At 38.7% G+C, this 6,297-nt stretch overlaps 1 protein-coding gene across 1 annotated transcript in view; it reads left to right on the top strand.

Annotated features, from left to right (window-relative positions):
• Positions 1 to 3,008: 3,008 nt before the first annotated feature.
• The window catches only part of LOC115211890 (carboxypeptidase inhibitor SmCI), a 26,022-nt gene continuing 22,733 nt past the window's right edge, over positions 3,009 to 6,297 (top strand). The window contains exon 1 of the mRNA XM_029780634.2: positions 3,009 to 3,158. The gene's annotated coding sequence lies outside the window, so the exon portion shown is untranslated. The remainder of the gene's footprint in view (positions 3,159 to 6,297) is intronic.

The raw sequence follows: 6,297 nt of genomic DNA, 5'->3' as shown, positions 1-6,297 counted from the left end.
GCAATACAGAACCCTGAAGACACTATGTACTTGCAATGTGAGCTGGACAAAATATACAAGTGGGCTGAAAAGAATAGCATGCAGTTCAATGCTGAAAAGTTTCAAGCTTTATGCTATCAGCATGCAAAATTAAGAGATTTTGAAATGTATTATATATATATATATATATATATAGTACATTTCAAAATCTCTCAGAGACCTTTATACAGTAGTAATACGATAAAGTGGTGGTATGTTGTCAACTTAACGTGACAATCCCATGAAGGGAATAATACTACTGCTATTTAACCCTAGGAACCACCACTTCCTGTCGGCCTTGACACATTTCCTGTGTCCCTATGTTTACAAAGAGGGAGATAAGCATCTCCTCCACTCAGCATTGAGAGACTAGTTTCTGAGTCATTGCTCGTCATCATTCTGGAGTAGCATGGCTTGCTAGCTGTTGATGCCCATCTGTCTCCGTAAACATATAATAATTCAAGTGAAATAATTCACACACGCACACACACACACTATATATATATATATATATATATAGGAGTGGCTGTGTGGTAAGTAGCTTGCTTACCAACCACATGGTTCCGGGTTCAGTCCCACTGCGTGGCACCTTCGACAAGTGTGCTATAGCCTCGGGCCGACCAAAGCCTTGTGAGTGGATTTGGTAGACGGAAACTGAAAGAAGCCCGTCGTATATATGAATATGTATATATATATATGTGTGTGTGTGTTTGTGTGTCTGTGTTTGTCCCCCAGCATCGCTTGACAATCGATGCTGGTGTGTTTACGTCCCCGTAACTTAGCGGTTCGACAAAAGAGACCAATAGAATAAGTACTAGGTTTACAAAGAATCAGTCCTGGGGTCGATTTGCTCGACTAAAGGCGGTGCTCCAGCATGGCCGCAGTCAAATGACTGAAACAAGTAAAAGAGTAAAAGAGTATATATACATACATATATATATATATATATATATATATATATATATATATCTTCCAAGAAAACCGAAGGAAGGTAAAATATGCCCTATTCATAAAGGAGGTAGCAGAGCGGAGGCCAAGAACTACAGACCTATCTCTCTGACCTCACACATCAGCAAGGTCATGGAACGAATAGTCAGAAGGAAACTAATCACCTTCTTTGAAGAAAATGACTTGCTGCCTGACACCCAACATGGTTTCCGACCAGGAAAAAGCTGCCTAACTCAGCTCCTAGAACACTATGACTGAGTGCTGAAACGACTGCTCAGCCACTCAAATGTAGAAGTGATATATCTCGACTTTGCAAAGGCCTTTGATAAAGTCGATCATGGAATGATATGTCACAAACTGCGTGATCTTGGCATAGTTGGAAAATTGGGAGAATGGCTTCATGACTTTCTGAAGGATAGAAGTCAGGTGGTAGTAGCCAATAACACCTCCAATAACACGCAAATAGTGAGCAGTGTTCCGCAAGGCACTGTTTTGGGACCACTACTGTTCATATTGGCCCTCTCAGACATGCCCTCAGCTACGCAGAGAGCCACGATCACAAGTTATGCAGATGATACAAAAGTTTCACAGGCAATACAGAACCCTGAAGACACTATGTACCTGCAATGTGAGCTGGACAAAATATACAAGTGGGCTGAAAAGAATAGCATGCAGTTCAATGCTGAAAAGTTTCAAGCTTTATGCTATCAGCATGCAAAATTAAATGCAATACCCAATAAATACACGGGACCTGGAGGGATTGCAATCCCAGAGGCACAATCAGTGCGAGACCTGGGTATTTACATGAGTGATGATGCAACCTTTCATGTGCATGTTGCTAAATTGGCAATGAAATGTTGGCGGCTGACCGGATGGATTCTTAGAACCTTTAGAACAAAAGACTAGGAAACCATGATGGTCCTCTGGAGGATACTTATCCTAAGCCACTTTGACTATTGCTTTCAGCTATGGTCACCATCCAGTGTCAAGTTAATCACAGAACTTGAGGCGATCCAATGAAGCTACACGAAGAAGATAGCCTCTGTGCAGCATATAAGCTACTGGGAAAGACTCAAGAGATTAAGACTCTATTCCTTAGAAAGTAGGCGAGAAAGATATGCCATAATATACATATGGAAGATCCTAGAAGGACTTGTCCCAAACTTTGGCATTGAGAGTTACACAAATGCTAGAACTGGGCGCCACTGCATAGTGCCAAGGACTCCAAATTTGCCATCAAGATGTAGGACAAGATACTGTGATAGCCTGGGCTTCAGAGGCCCACATCTCTTCAATATCCTCCCGAAGAACCTGAGGGACCTGCATGGGGTGGATGCAGATGTCTTTAAAATAAAACTGGATCTCTTCCTGTCAGATGTCCCAGATGAACCAACTTCACGGCAGAAGGTGCAGATGAGGGCGGCTGCTTCGAACTCTCTCATGCACCAAATGGCAATTGCTAAAAAGCCGACCAAAGCCTTGTGAGTGGATTTGGTAGATGGAAACTTGAAGAAGCCCGTCGTATATATATATATATATATATATATATATATATATAATATATATATATATATATATATATATAAATATATATATCTATGTGTGTATATATGTACGTGTCTGTGTTTTCCCTTCACCATCGCTTGACAACCGATGCTGGTGTGTTTACGTCACCGTAACTTAGCGGTTCGGCAAAAGAAACGGATAGAATAAGTACCAGGCTTACAAAGAATAAGTCCTGGGGTCGATTTGTTCGACTAAAGGCGGTGCTCCAGCATGGCCGCAGTCAAATGCCTGAAACAAGTAAAAGAATAAAAGAATGTATGTATGTATGTATGTATGTACGTATGTATGTATGTATGTATGTATGTATGTATGTATGTATGTATGTATGTTATGAAAAAAAAGTGCCGTTTCATCCTGTTTGCGCAACAATGCCGTCCGTACCCACTTAGTTACGTATCAGTCTTCTGTAATTCTATTGGTAGATAAATTGATGCTAAAAAGAAATACAATGAAAATATAAAAAAAAAAAAGACGCCAAAAACATCTGCGCTGTTGTAAATTTCTTACGTCACTGATTGTTTTGCGTTTGTATATATACATATATATAATATATATATATGTATACATATGTTTGTCTCTGTTAAATAAGTGAGAGTTAAAGAAGAGGATAATACCATTACAGGCCGGTGAGTAACAGTTATTTTGTTCTGCTTCGCAATATTGGTTTACCAGTCTTTTTTAGCTAAGAGACCTATGTTTATTTTGAATATTTCAACTGTTGTTTACTATGATATTTATTGGCAGAATTCGTAAACTGACGGACACACATACTTCGCGCAGTTTGAGTCGCGTTGACGTCTTCACACTTCGAGTTCTACTCGTATAGGAGTCGAAAATAAGTATTAGGAGGAATAACTACAGAAACGTGCTCCTCACCAACTTTTTTTTCTTCCTAACTTCTATAAAATCCCTATTTTACAACTAAGTTCACAGATATATCGTAAATGGTGTAATTTACGATTTAGTCAGAAAAAGTTTAAACGATCCATTTTTTTGGGGGGAGAAGTTTCCGATAATTTCCCTACTTCTGAGTTTATTTCCACTTGACATTCTTAAAAACGCATATTTTTTTAATGAAATTTTCCTGAGGCACATTCTAGATGGCATAGATTATAATTAGTTGGGGGGAAAAATGTGAAAAAAAAAAAAAAAAGGAAAGAAAAATTAGAATCATTCGTTCCTCACGAGAGATTTTGTTCAATACATTTTGTAATGAAATTTTCTGAGCGTAATTATGTAGTAAGAGGTTCGAGTCCTAACTACATGGATTCCCAGTTCAGTCCCACATCATGGTACTTTAGGCCGACCAAAGCCTTGTCAGTGGATTTGGTAAACAGAAACTGAAAGAAGCCCAATGTGTGTGTGTGTGTGTTATATATATATATATATATATAATATATATATATATATATATATATATATATATATATATATATATGTATATGTATATATCTATATATATATGTATAGAAGTGTATGCATATGGTCACTCAACTCTATCGAAATAACAGTTAAATCCACCCAGACTACACTTTATCATCGTAGAAGGACATAGTTGATAATATAGACTTTCAGGAAAAGTCTGTAGGAACGCTTTTAATTAAATGTCTGTGATGAACGTTTTGACCAGGTGAGGGATCTTTGATTATAAGTCTTTAATCCGAACACTTTGATCAACAATCGGTAATATTGACTGCGTGTTCATAAGTCTGTTTTGATAGTTGACAAGAGCCAACATGAGAACTCTAATGTGGTCGCCTGATGTGCTAGAAATAAGTCAAATTTCTCTCAAATCCATATTCTGTCGCTTTTAATAAAGATAATATCTAAGACTATAATTACTTCGAATTAGAAGGCGACGAGCTGGCAGAAACGTTAGCACGCCGGGCGAAACGCGTAGCCGTATTTCGTCTGCCGTTACGTTCTGAGTTCAAATTCCGCCAAGGTCGACTTTGCCTTTCATCCTTTCGGGGTCGATAAATTAAGTACCAGTTACGCACTGGGGTCGATGGAATCGACTTAATGGCTTTGTCTGTCCTTGTTTGTCCCCTCTGTGTTTAGCCCCTTGTGGGTAGTAAAGAAATATATAATTACTTCGAATAATCTTTTGTGTTACCATTAAAATATACGTACAATACAAACTATTAAAAGATGCTATAGGCCGTAGCTGTTCATAGCGCTGCTCATTCAAGGCCGATCTTGGTCTAAACAATAACATGAACATAAAAGCTTTGTATTACTAATTAGGAACAAGAAAATATATAAAGAATAAACGTAACACAAATAAATATATAAGTAATCGTCAAAATAGACAGTGAATTACGTCGTATCCGCTGGCAATTAATTTGTTCGGTCGGCTGACACATTTCTCCGGATTAAATTAAATTGAATTAAATCAAATAAGGATAAAATGCGTAAATAAATAACATAACAGGCGCAGGAGTGGCTGTGTGGTAAGTAGCTTGCTAACCAACCACATGGTTCCGGGTTCAGTCCCACTGCAGTGGCATCTTGGGCAAGTGTCTTCTGCTATAGCCCCGGGCCGACCAATGCCTTGTGAGTGGATTGAAACACAAGGAAGGTACTGTCTATAAGTACGGCGCGCTAACCGATTGTGCCATCGATGCCTTGTGAGTGGATTTGGTAGACGGAAACTGAAAGAAGCCTGTCGTATATATGTATGTATATATATATATATATATATATATATATATATATATATATACATATATATATGTGTGTGTGTGTATGTGTTTGTGTGTCTGTGTTTGTCCCCCTAGCATTGCTGACAACCGATGCTGGTGTGTTTACGTCCCCGTCACTTAGCGGTTCGGCGAAAGGGACCGATAGAATAAGTACTGGGCTTACAAAGAATAAGTCCTGGGGTCAATTTGCTCGACTAAAAGGTGGTGCTCCAGCATGGCCGCAGTCAAATGACTTGAAACAAGTAAAAGAGTAAAGAGTATAATGATAATAGTCTCTTTTATATAAGTTTTTCTTCGCATAGCTGGGACACAAAGTGAAATCTCACCGGTTCGCCATTCCCATTTTTTATGTTAGGTTTTGGAAAGAGGTGGATGTGTGGTAAGTAGCTTGTTTACCAACCACATGGTTCCGGGTTCAGTCCCACTGCGTGGCACCTTGGGCAAGTGTCTTCTACTATAGCCTCGGGCCGACCAAAGCCTTGTGAGTGGATTTGGTAGATGAAACTGAAAGAAGTCCGTCGTATATATGTATATATATATATGTGTGTGCGTGTATGTTTGTGTGTCTGTGTTTGTCCCTACCCCCCAACATCGCTTGACAACCGATGCTGGTGTGTTTATGTCCCCGTAACTTAGCGGTTCGGCAAAAAGAGACCGATAGAATAAGTACTGGGGTTACAAAGAATAAGTCCCGGGGTCGAGTTGCTCGACTAAAGGCGGTGCTCCAGCATGGCCGCAGTCAAATGACTGAAACTAGTAAAAGAGTAAAAGAGAGACGTACTTAAAAACAAAATAAATCGAAAAACAAGTATAAATGGGGAAAAAAAAAAAATAAAAACAATGGAAGCCTAAATAAAAACATTATCAACAGCAAAAAAAATAACAACAAAAGAACAAAAGAAAAAAAGCAGACAAACACCTCCCTACCCTTCGAGGGGAAAAAAAATGTGTTAACACAATAGCATATAAACATCAGAATTTAGGACATTGAGGCTGCGTTCTTCGAGAATCAGTTGTGTGGGAGAATACATAACTTGATATAGAAAGAAAGAAAGTTGTC

This window comes from Octopus sinensis, linkage group LG5 (genome assembly GCF_006345805.1).
Source record: "Octopus sinensis linkage group LG5, ASM634580v1, whole genome shotgun sequence".
NCBI classification, from domain to species: domain Eukaryota; kingdom Metazoa; phylum Mollusca; class Cephalopoda; order Octopoda; family Octopodidae; genus Octopus; species Octopus sinensis.
This window is presented reverse-complemented; position numbering and strand designations above follow the sequence as displayed.